General features: G+C 38.0%; 1 protein-coding gene across 2 annotated transcripts in view; it reads right to left on the bottom strand.

Moving 5' to 3' along the window:
* Nucleotides 1-12,921, bottom strand: part of NCK2 (NCK adaptor protein 2) — an 85,233-nt gene that overhangs the window by 31,514 nt on the left and 40,798 nt on the right. Inside the window, exon 3 of one of the 2 annotated variants that reach the window (XM_030467919.1) lies at nt 4,291-4,341. The exons of the other annotated variant lie outside the window; for it this stretch is intronic. The gene's annotated coding sequence lies outside the window, so the exon portion shown is untranslated. The remainder of the gene's footprint in view (nt 1-4,290; nt 4,342-12,921) is intronic. 2 annotated transcript variants of the gene reach the window in all.

Here is a 12,921-nt window from a genome sequence, read left to right as displayed (position 1 = left end):
TCACCCCCTCATGGCCAAGGCAGGACAACATTTTTGAAAATCTGAAGAAGAAATCAACAGGCTTAAGTTCTCATTCAGAAAACGGAAGAGAACATAGAGCAGTTAAAACTTTATTAAAATGTGTCTCTCAGCTATGCAAACTCACAAGATGAATTAAAAAAGAGGTTATGATGAACACAGAAGAGGTTATGATGAACAAGAAACACACAACCCTTAGCAGTGCAAGCAGGCTGTGACTTCAGCAATGATTTCACACAAGATAAGTCACTACAGCCTCCAAAATTTTTTGTGCCTTGAAATAATAATCCCCTCTGACAATGACACAGAGGAGCCTGAGCTCTGACCACAGTCTCCATTAAACTGCCCTCAGTTCTGACTCACAAAAAATGGACAGATAGCCTACAGGTCAATAAGCAGATGCAGCCAAAGGAGGACTGCAATCAAGCATGTCAGTGCTGTCAATACAACCTCTCCCTCAAATTTAGATCAGTTTATTTCATCCCAGCAATTGCAAAACAGTCAATTCTTACGATTCTGAGAGACACGGAGAACATGAAGGAACAAGACACCATGACTGCAGTTGGCCAACGCTGCAGCTACTCAGGCTCCTCTTCTAAACTGTGTTAATTTCACAACACAGGTAGGTTAAGATCCTCTACAAATATTACAGTATATTAAAAATAAAAAAAAACATTAGGCAAAATAATTGACTTGTGAGTGATGGATAACTATTAAACACTTCCCATCCCTCTGATGAAGAAGAAAAAAAACAACCCAAGCAAAAATTAATTGGCCCCGTTTTAAGAGTTGCCAAATATCCCCTAAAGTGTTAGGCCAGAAGAGAGGCAGAGACCACCACGTCAGGGCTGACAACATAAAATATATAGTCCTCTGCAATTCACTCAGGACAGGGAGCCACAAGCTACACAATTTCTACAATTCCAGTTATTGTCACAGAATCACAAAATGGTTTGGGTTGAAAGGGACATTAAAGATAATCTAATTCAACCCCCCCGGCCACAGGCAGGGATATCTTTCACTAGATCACTCATCCAACCTGGCCCTGAAAACTGTCACTCTCTCAGAGAAATGATGTCATTTCACAAGCAGACCCCTTGGATGATGGAATTTTGGCAGGAGTGTGGGGAAACCTAAGTTCTCAAGGGGCGTGCTCATGCAGAATCCAAGTCAGTGAACTGCTCTGGGTTTTGCAGAATGTTTAATGGCACAAGCATTCCTACCCAAATGAGGACAGGATTTATAACAAGCCAAAGTGCATAATGTAATTGAAGCTAAACATTTATCCATTTAAAGATGTGTGTGGAGGAGTTTGGTTGTGCTATTTTTTTTAGGATTTTTATTTTATTTTATTTTTTTTTAGGGATGTGGGGCCACTGTTTGGTTTTATTTGATTTGGGTTGGGTTTTTTTGTTTGTCTTGTTGGGTTGTGTGGGTTTCTTGATTGTTGTTTTTTTTCTTATTTTGTTTTTAAACGTGGGAACTAGTATTAAAGTCCTTAGAATTACTTTCTCATGGCTACATCATTAGACTGGCTCCAGCAAGGGCAATAAGGTTCTTCTTGTAACATTTGCTGAGCTAAGATTTCCTTATAAGTCATTAAGGACACATTTGTACTTAAAGGGGGGCTGTAGAATTAAATTTTAAAATGCTTTTGCAACACAGCTGTGTGCCAAATAAAAGAGTAGAAGTGAATGACAAAACTACATTTGGAGAAAAACCTAAAGAAAAAAACAATAATACAACATTCAAAAGCATCCCAGTGTCCCATAAAAACTTGACATGGACTCAAAACATGAAATTTCTTCAGTATACTGCTTGCAGACTGCACAACAAATAATACCAGAGCCCCCACAGATTCTAATGTTAACATGAGACTCTTGCACATCAAGAAAATGAGAATCCATTATCACTAAAGAGTGCAAAACCTTCTGGAATGTTCCTCCTCAGAAAGTTAAAAAGTCCTAGCACTGAAATACAGAATCTTCTCATACACAATAAAATAACACCCCCCACTTTAAAAAGCACCAGTGAAAACTTTAAAATATCTATGCAAAAGTGTAAAACCATACAATGCAAGACATCCATTTCTCAGTACAAAATTGTTTCACTGTTAAAAATGCATGTATGGCCCTGGGTTTTGGCTTACTGTATGAAGCTGTCATTTGCTTTACTTTTAAAGCAATGCAACTTCTAACTGCAGTTTTATAAACAAAACCACCAAAATTAAATCCCCCAAAATAGAGATACCACACTACACAAGCGAGCAAACAAAACTCCCCAACCTAGACCATTAAAAGTTAATTCTTGAGTTAACTGTGTGACCAATGCAAGCTTTCAAATACCTTTTTTAAAGCCAGCATTCCAAACACCTTTTTTTAAAGCCAGCATTTCCTTCTTTGCTAGTAGCGTTTGTAAACTAATTTATTTTTCCTATAATGTATTTGCTGAAATGTTACAATTAGTTTAGATCTAGATCAGGTAATTCCAGCCACTTTGTTTCTGCCCTCCAATTTAGGTTGTGTTGGGAGAGAAGTTTTGTCTTCAGCAGCAGCTGCTCTTTTGCAGAAGCACGTATGAAAATGTTCCCAACACAAAAAACACAGTTAGGAGAAAAAACTGAAAAATCTGCCAGACAAAGAAGGTTGTGAACAAAAACCCAGCCAAGATAAAGTCAGTTGTAAAAAGACTGTGAGAATTATTAGCTAACCCTAAGGCAGAGATACCACTAGATATCTAGTATTGCAGCTCCTGTATAGACTTTATCAGAAGAAAGTTCAGAAAAGAAACAATTACATCTTGTAAATTATCAATGACTCAAGAAGGGCAGGAAAAAAACCAAAGACCAAAAGTCACCTATTCCACTTTGAGCCAAGGCTTAAAACTGAATCATGCAAAGACCATTTGAGATTACAGAAACTTAAATGTAGATGAACTTAAGAAAATTTGCTCCCATAAACTTGTAAATCTGCTGAAGATTTTTTCCACTTAAAATGTGTGTTTAGTTAAAGCTATTTTAAATATCAAACTGTATGTTACACAGATCTTATTTTTTCTACCAAGTCCAGACTATTCCCCTTCCCCCTCCACCTCCCTTTCTCCCACAGTAACAAGCCGAAATGGATTAATTCCAGCATTCCACCTGAACTGAAATCTTCTGTAGACTGCCAGCAGTTAAAACCCTCACTAGTTTAACAATCTGGCCCAATGGGCAGAAAAGCAGCATCTCTTCTTAATTTAAGGAAGAAGATTTTGGATTACACCAGGGACACGCTTACAACAGTGCAAACAGGATGCATGGTTGAGCTTTAAAGACAGAGTCAGAAAAGAAGCAATTGCTCTCTCTGTTCACAATTTCTTTGGCAAAAAAGAAACATGGATGAATAAAAAACTGACAGTAATGCTTCAAATTTAATCCCTCACCAAGGGAACATGCAAAAATTCTATTAATAGGAAACAACAAGTGAGATAACAAACTGTTCTGAAATTGAATGTCCTCTTAAGACACACTGAAAGAAAGCTACAGAAATGACATGGAGGCTTTGACACTGATGTTCATAAAACACAGATGCTATGGAGTATTACATAAGATGTAATTACTATACAATCTTAGTTAATTGTCTTGGCAGAGTGAAATGATAACTAATGATGTATCACGGTTTCCTCTAGTATTTGAAGGCTGAACCTCTCCTTCTGCCCCCGAACTCTGAAAATCAAAATGGTTTTTGAACCCTGAAACACATGTTGCTGACAGGCTGCCTATCTGGTGTCCACTTGGTTAATCTTTTATAATATATAGCAAGTACAGACCCTATGAGGAGAGGCTGAGAGAGCTGGGGTTGTTCAGCCTAAAGAAGAGGCAGCTCAGGGGAGACCTCATCACTCTCTACAACTCCCTGAAAGGAGGGGGTAGCCAGGTGGGGGTTGGTCTCTTTTGCCAGACGACTTTCAACAAGACAAGAGGGCCAGTTGTGCCAGGGGAGGTTTAGGTTGGATATTAGAAAGAATTTCTTTACCGAGAGGGTGATCAGACATTGGAATGGGCTGCCCAGGGAAGTGGTGGATTCTCCGTCCCTGGAGATATTTAAAAAGAGACTGGATGTGGCACTCAGTGCCATGGTCTGGTAACTGCAGTGGTAGTGGATCAAGGGTTGGACTTGATGATCTCTGAGGTCCCTTCCAACCCAGCCAATTCTATGATTCTATGATAAGTAGGCAATATTTGGTCCTCTACAGTAACACAGTTGTGAAGGAAAAAAAACAACAACTGACCTTTCCATCAAGGCCTCTCTTCTAAGTAAGTGGTTGTGCTTACTGGGTATTCTGTAATAAATTAACTTGAATTAGATCTTCTGAAGCTTTCTTACATATTAAGAGGCAATCCCTGGTTAAACTGCCTACTTTTTCAGGAGGTTTGAAACCTTATTTTCACTTTCACGTTTTCTTCATTGCTGCTGTGTGTGTGTGGTTACTTTTGTTGTTTTTGTTGCTGCTTAAATCAGCCTGGAATAATAGTTTTGACATTTCCAAAGATTTCAAAAATGTGAATCTAAATGTGAATCTCTCTCTGCATTTGAGATAGATTGGCTTAGCTTGGTTCTCAGGGATCAGTAAGGCACCAAACTCAAACACAGAACTCGGCAGGTATTAAAAAAATAAATAAATGTGAATTTAAATGAAAATGTGAAAAAGAACACACTTTCTGGTAATACGTTTTGCTATTTCCAGTAGAACACAGCATTTTTAAACTTGAAGCATGCATGTTTGAAAAAGAAACAGGAAACAATCCCCTTTATGTAAAGGCCAGAATTAACCTGAACCAAGCAAAATATTATTTGTAATGATTGCGAGAAGAAAACCTTAAAACGGAGAGGTATAAAAAGAGTAAAGAAGCTTAGCCAAATTATGGAAAATGGTTGCCCTTTGGTAAAGCCAGTAAAACCCTTCCATACTTTTGTAACATAGGTTATTTGCTGGTGCTCAGACAAATGGGAGGTGGATCACATGAAGGCCACCTTGCCTAACTGCTTCTGCAGTTTAACATTTCAACACTGCATATATGTGTCAACCCACCCCAAAGGACACATTCCGTTGGAAAGAGGTCACTGCACCAAAAATTTTTTATTTTTTTAAGAACACTGATCCTCTCTTTAAAGAAAATCAGCTAAATAGATGTAAGTGACCAAACATCCAAAATCCAGTTATGCAGTTCTGAAGTGTCGAGCCAATGCCTCAGCAGAAAAAAAGAAAAAAAAAAGAAAAAATACCTGGGATGCCTAAAATTGCTGATTGTTTTAACAGAAGCTTGACAATTAATTTTGGGTACTTCACTATTAGGTCTCATTAGGACACATTGACTACTGAACTAAAAGTGCTGGTTGAGTAAGTGCAAGTGATTATTATCTAATTTACTCTGACGTGCACACTGAAGACACAATCACAGTCAATAGAAGCTGCTGCAATTTAGGAGGGTTGGTTTTCCAAAGCTGAGAGAAACACTGAGTGAATTCTCTGTAGAGAATGAACATGAAAAAAGATATAAATAAATGGATCCACTATGAAGGACAGCTGTTTTATTACATTTCCCAACCTACTCTCAAAATTTAGCATTTATCATACAGATAAAAGAATAACCTGTTAGAAAACTGAAGTAAAAAGCTCTAGGGGTTTTCTGTGGCCCCTATCTTGTGTCACTTGAAAGCAAAAACTGACAACAAGAAGATGAAGTCAGGAAATGCAAAGTGAAGGTATCAAGAGTGCACTTCAACTCATTAGGAACCAGAAAAAGTTATTAAACTGCATCTGGAATAAATCAAGTACTAGCAATAGAATAAGTACAGAATTAAACAGAACATTAGGCTTCCTGCATGTGATATTAAAAAAAAATGTTCAATATTTAGAGTTCTATGCGATGAGATTATTTTACAGTGACAACCATTCTCTGCTCTGTTATTAGCTAGGGAATAAAAAAGACTAAGAAAAATTAAACCCTTTCAGTCTTCAAGTGAACCCTAAGCAGAACTGTCTACAAAGCTTTTTTATAGTTTTAGCATCAACTCTGAGGAAAATTTGGAGCAAAGAAGTAGTTCTGTTACAGTTACAGCTGTCACTAATTTGAATTAGTAAATTCCACACTCTTGGTAATACCAAGAGTAATCAGTCCAACTCTAATCCTCAAGAAAAATAGAGACAAAGGATACCCTGAAAAACCCCATAAAGCATACTAGCAGATTATGGATGTGCAATTAGCACTTTATTAAAGAGCTTTAAGGAAGACAGGCATGAACAAACTACTTTTCCTGTACATGTTTCTCTTCATTTAAGCACCTGATTTAGGTTTACCCTTCTACCCAGGCTGGTTAACAACCAGCTGCCAGGCTGGCCCAGCTGCAGGGCTGACTTCAAAGGAAGGCTCAGACAACACCAGGAGCCTTTCTGGCAGGTCCCAAGACATTTGTTCTTAGGTGCAAAGTACTCGGTTTCTTTATGAGTCAGAGGAAAAAAAAAAAAAAAAAAAGAAACACAGCAACAAAAAACCAAAACCAACCACAATAATTGCAGATACAACTGTGAGGGTGATACAACCCAGTGGAAGGTTTAATCACATTGGAGGTGCTGGAGGGCCCATGCATCACAGGTGCCCTGCCACCAGCCCACTCCTACAGGTGCTGAAAGTGTGAGGGTTTTTTCACATAATACCTTCTGCTAAAATCCAAGGAAGAAAAAAAGGATTGATCTTAACCAACAATTTAGATCTGTTCCCCAACAGCCTGACCCCACACACCCCTCTGTCTCGCCCATCACTGTCTCAGAGCACAATGTTGTGAGGTTTGGGGGTTCATTTCTTCAGCCGGATGCCTCTGACAACTCCTGAGCAATATTTGCTTCTGAACAGTGTTTGCTTCTCTCGGCCCCACAACATATCTGAAATCCCCATCTCTAAATACAATTGCAGCTACACGCCAGCACCTTGTATCTGATGTTACACACTGCAAACAGGAAACCTCAAAACCAGTTTAGTGGTAACGAATTTCTGCATAGCTCCACTAGCTCAGAAAAGTTAAGCTCTTTTTCTTTTTTTTTCTTTTTGTCTTTTTTTTAAAGAGACAAAAAGAAACAAAGGAGAATACAGATTAGAAACACCCGGAAATATCTCCTTCCTGCTAAGGAGTCAGTATGCCACCTTACAAGCAGAAAACTCACTTGATAAGTGTTTATATAAAAACATATAACAGGGTGCTTGTAAAAAAAATTCCCACTCGATGTTCTCATGAAGCCTATCACACAAAGTAGTCTGCCCAGATGAAATAAACTGGAATTGCTTCAAATGATCTGCTAAAATGTGAACTTGCCATTTAAGGATGAGTTTCGATCACAAAGTGTGCATCTCCTCAGCAAGACCCACCTATGTTTTTGAGTTTAGTTCAGAGTCTTAGCAATGACCATCTCTAATGGTGAGTATCCAGGACCCCAAGCCCACTCCAACAGGAAGGCTTAGCACCAATGTCTACCAGGAGAGAGCACAGTGGATGTCCTTGAAAGTAGAGACTGCCAAGCACAACAAATTCAGGTAAGACAACCCCCCAGTTCACATCTTCCCTCCTATCTTGTAAGCCAAAGTCACCTCACATTGCTGGCTACCCATTAGTCAGTCTAACACAGCTTTACAGTCCGAGGAATACGGTCGCAGAAAAAGTTGATGTTTCAAGAAAAGGGCACAATGCTGTCACAACAGTAAGACCCTGGAAAATGTTAATAGGTAAGAATAATACTGCTAACATTTGAGAAAGTAGCAGACACTTAATCCTGCTGCCTCTCTAGTGGTAGAAAGAGAAAGCCATCAGGACTGTTGCAAGGTAGGTGGCTGATGCTGTGTTAGAACACCACAAATCTGAGTTCTGCCTATTACTATTAATTGATGTAATACCACGCTAATTTTATATAAAGTTCACTGTTTCATGTGGTGACTATCATACAAGCTAACCTTCTCAATTTCATATATTTAAAATTTCATTAATAATACTGCTGTGCCACAAAGTTTCCTGATCTGAAGCAGTTCAAAATACTAATGCTAAATCAATGTGACCACCTTTAAAATCATAATACAGAGTACTGTCTCTCCTATGTATGTGATAACAATTCTGCTGTCTCAGAAAGGTAAGTTTTAAAAAATCTTTCAATGTCTTACTTATTTCTGTAAGTCTTACTTATACTTCCTATACTGTCTTACTTATTTCTATACCATTTCTGGAACAGCACACCTACTATAAAAGCAATATAAATATAATAATTATAGAAGTGTTAATTTTTAGTTTCTGACATTATTTAAATTTAAAACTCAAAAGACTAAAAATATCATATTATACAGGAACAAGCTGGTATTACAGTAACAGATGTTAAAGTTTAACAGTACTAGTTAGGAGCCCTACAACTTTCCTACACTTAGAAGATAGACAATGATAACAGAAGCTACAGAGAAAACAGTCTAATAGGTTTTCAGCTAAACTGTATGATCACCAATACACAGGGCAAAGGGCTTACAATAAAAACCTGGCTCAGGTCTTTCCATACACTACTAAGAAAATCAGTTAAGACTAACCTTAAGGGATTAAAAAAACCAACCAAACAAATTTCAGTTTGTCTGGAGTGTAGGGGATGATGTTTTTAAGCAATCTGCATTTTTGTTTCATTTGGAAAGCAGGAAGAAGATTCAGACAGAAAGCAGGAAAAAGAATCAGACGGTACTGGCAACCTTCTAGAGACCAGAAAAAACCTTCTAGAAGCAGAAAAAAACTGTGAGAGGATTTCTGCAGTTTGATCATTTTATTAGCACTTCATCCAATGCAGATGGTATTTTTGGAAGTAGGCATTTCCCCATATCTTGAAAACTATACAGAACTACATCTTTTTCTGTCCTCTTCTTATATACTTAGCAGAAAACACAAGAAGCATGAATTATTATCATTGCTGGGTTCAGTGTGTTGAAAGAGATAAGGAAAAATAATGGCTAAATATAAAGCAAATTCAACCACATCCAGCTAACACCCCTTCCTCCAGCCCTGAGCCCCAGCATGCTTATCAACCTGCCCTCAGCCTCCCCTTCCTTCATCTGCTGCTCCAAGCTCCACCAGCAGGCAAGGCTCAGGCAGATACCAGGAACATCTGCAGGTTCTTGTTCTGCCTCTCTCAGCAACCTAGACAGATGCAGCTACTCTGAACGACCCAACCTGTAGCAACTCTTTCCACTATTAGCGAAAAAAAAAAAATGCTTCTTCCTTTATTTTGAAGGCACTGCCATCAAAAGCAATGGTTTTCCACATTTTAGACAGCAATGGTAAATCCCAGGCTGTGCAGAGGACATCTCCAGACTCTTCAGCTGCAGAGAGCATGAGACAAACAGGGAGGAGGAGGCAGCTTTGTCAGCCCATGTTTCTTGGCTGCAAGGTTAACACAACAGAACTCCACATTAACACATACAGAGAGGGTCAGAAATTTGGTTTACCTTTTTTATGTTTTTTTTAAACTCAGCTTCAGAAAAGCCACATAGCTAATAAACAATTCCACTACACTGAAGGAAACTTTTGGGAAAAGAGACCTCATCTCGCCTCTAAAACAGGAGCAATGATTAATGGCCACATCTCCACATTGGTTTATGGGTGCTTCTATTAGGTCAGAGACATGGATAAGCTTAATGTTTGTTTGTGTTGCTTGGCACTTACTTCTCCATTCTTTCCAGCAGACAATGTTTAAGCTTACATATACGTTCAGAGATACATGGAGGGGGGAAAAACAAAGAAGCAAACAAAACCAAACCCAATCTCATGACAGAGGAAAGTCCAGGAAGAATCCAATATACATTAGGTGTCTAGATAAGACAAAATTACAAATGATTTTACACCTACCAATCTCTCCACAGCCCCTTACAAAAAGGTGATAGGAGGAAGCCAAGCACACAAGATCACAGGGAGAAAAACAAACACCATACAGGGGGGACATTTAGGTAATATTATCTATATATCTGCAGAAGAACTAATTCAGTGAACCACTGTCCATGGACTTACATCCTCTGTCAAGAAACCATCCTGCTTGTCTTGAAATTAAAACATCCAGCCACTCAAGATACAATGAACACACATGAAATTTTATAAAGGAGACATTCTTTCAAGATTCAAAAAAAAGGGGGTTGACTTATTTGCTTCCATTGCTGCCTCTTTTCCTTTAGCTCAAACATTCAATGGTTTGCAAGAATTATATTTCACTGGAAGTGTTAGTGCATTTATGTACTGTATAAACAAAGAACAGTCCTCAGACATAAGCAGTTTAACCTTGATCCCACAGAGAAGGACAAAGCTCAGAATCACTGTGGATTGCTATGTTTTACTGCTAATCCCTTGAAACACTCCTACCTACTTTTCAAGGAATTTCACTTTAAACTGTCTATAAAATGCTGAAAATAAAATTGAACCGCTGACCTTCTGTTCCTCAATAGAAAAATCATATATTCACTTTTTAACTAGAAAGAGGAGGAGATGTTTGTTCAGTTCAAAAATGCATTGATTTCAAACCAAAGCTGTTTAAGGAAAAAAAGAGTACCATTGCCCATTTCTAGCCAATGGAGTAGTTTACTAGTTCACTTTATAGTCTTAAGCAATTTATCAATCGCTTTGCAAAAAACCCCATTCAACCTACCTCATGGCAGTAGGAAAATGTAAAAAGTAGATATAAATTTCACAATTTTAAACTTTCTAACTCACACTGCACTAAGTATTTCAAGGGCAGAGTTCAGACTCTGTTCCTGTAAGCCTTCAACTTTACTGCAATTTCATATACTGAATAAATTCTTAAGACTTCTGTTTTGGTTTGGGTTTTGTTCATTTATTTGAGTTTGGTGGGTTTGTACTGTTTTGAGTTTGGGTTTGTTTTTTGTTTTTTTACCAGGTCACCTGGTCTAGAATTTATATCCAATATAAAAAAAGACACGTGGCAATGAAAAAAAAATGTAAGATACTCCTGAATTTACCTTTCAAGGCAAAGTTTCACATATTTTTACCCGAATTTGGGTTTCCTATTTCTCATATCTAGGAGAGTTTCTCAGGCAGAAAGCTCCTTCCTAGAAGCAGGGTCTTTGAACAGTATAGGTAAAAATAATCACCGGATACAAGATACTATTCTTGATTCTATGCTAATGTATGTAACCAAAGAGGCAGCTTGAAAAAGACAGTGTTAGATTTTATTAAGAAACAGCTAATACCATTAAATTTATTCCTGTAAAAATCTGTACACCTTCCTGAAGAAGACTGAGCCCTGAGACAGTTACTCGGAAAGCTCCCTTTTTAATTTCCTGATAGGACACGTGCCAAGAGAGCACAATTTAACTAAAGAGAGACTCTTAGATCTTGCAAGAGATGTGAGTGAATGCTGCAGCTCCACAAGCCTCTTGTCAGTCAGACTGACTGCTATGCTAATGCTACACAGCTGGGAAAGTATCAGCCCAGGCAAGAAAGGGCCATTCCAGTCTCCTTGAAGTTCTGTTCCCCTTCCATCTGTCAGCTCTTCAGAGTCAATACAACAATCCTTTCTTACCATTCCCAGAAAAGGAAATTCCCTCACACTTTTCCAAAGAAGTTTAAAAAAAACCAAAAACATGTTCTACACCTTTTAAAAAAGGCTTTGAATCAGGGCTGCATTGTTGGTCTGGAACATTCCTCCAGGTCAAATGAGGTCCTCTTCCAAAGAACAGTACTTGTGAGCACTCAGCCAAACAATTAGAGCAGCAAGACATTGTTAATTCCTCTGCTGAAGGGAAGGGACACAAAACCAAGAGAGAAACACCATTTACTTAAGGGGGGAAAGGATGAAGGGGTTTACTGAAACCTTTCTGCCAGGCATGCTCCAGAGAACATCTGCTGCTGTAAGCAAGTTGGGAAGATGCTCCTTATTCTGAACTCTTACCTTGCAGTTCAGGTGTCTGCTTTAAGAAAGCTCCCACACACAATCTAAAAACTTGTTCCACTATTACCCTAACATGATTTTCCACTGCACCAGAACTGCTGCTCAAAATGATAAGCTTCAGAGAGTAAACTTTTATTGGATAAAGACTAAAAATACCTGACTTCTTCCATAGTTACCCGAAAACAGGAATAATCACCTAGAAGAGTCTACATTTTGATAAGCAAAATATACATTCAGGAAAGACCAACACTGCTTGGTGATGCCAGACCTGTCCTCCTTTATTCCACCTCTCAGCTTCAATGCTTGAACAATACTAATATCTAAACTCTTCTAAATTTCCTCCTACTGTTTTATCTTCTGCCAGAAATTTCTCCTCAACTCACTTTTCTGAATAAAATCTCCCTGCAATAAAAAAATTGGTTTCAATTAAACACTTGGCTTTGTCTGCTATACCACATTCCCTTTCATCCAGAAATGTTATGTACTCTTACACTGATGTAATGTTCTACCCTCTACATTGAAAGACACATTTTCTACCTCACTCACAGTCAGATAATTAAATGCATCTCAAATGTGAAAAGGAAATAATAGTAGCCAAATAAATTTCAAACATGGAAAGAGACTGTGGGGATTAGTATCTGTACTAGAACCAAGATTAACTAAGGGAAAAATAGGCTCAAAACATCACATCTACAATTTACAAGTTTAGTCACAGAACGCTAATTACTCCTACTTTAATACAGATTTTAAAAATTACATTGCTATTGAGTTGCAATAAAATTGACTATGCCAGCTTTTCATACACAAGTTTTGTTGAGAGCCACACAAAATATTTAGTACTTCACAGATTCTACTAAAAATTCAAGAATTACGTGCCGTAAATCTAATATTACAACAGAAGTAGACTAGTTCTTCATTAGCCGAATCAGACCTTACTAAGATAAGCTAATA

This window comes from Calypte anna, chromosome 1 (assembly GCF_003957555.1).
Source record: "Calypte anna isolate BGI_N300 chromosome 1, bCalAnn1_v1.p, whole genome shotgun sequence".
Taxonomy (NCBI): Eukaryota; Metazoa; Chordata; class Aves; order Apodiformes; family Trochilidae; genus Calypte; species Calypte anna.
The sequence above is the reverse complement of the archived record's forward strand: the minus strand, read 5'-3'. Positions and strand labels throughout refer to the sequence as shown.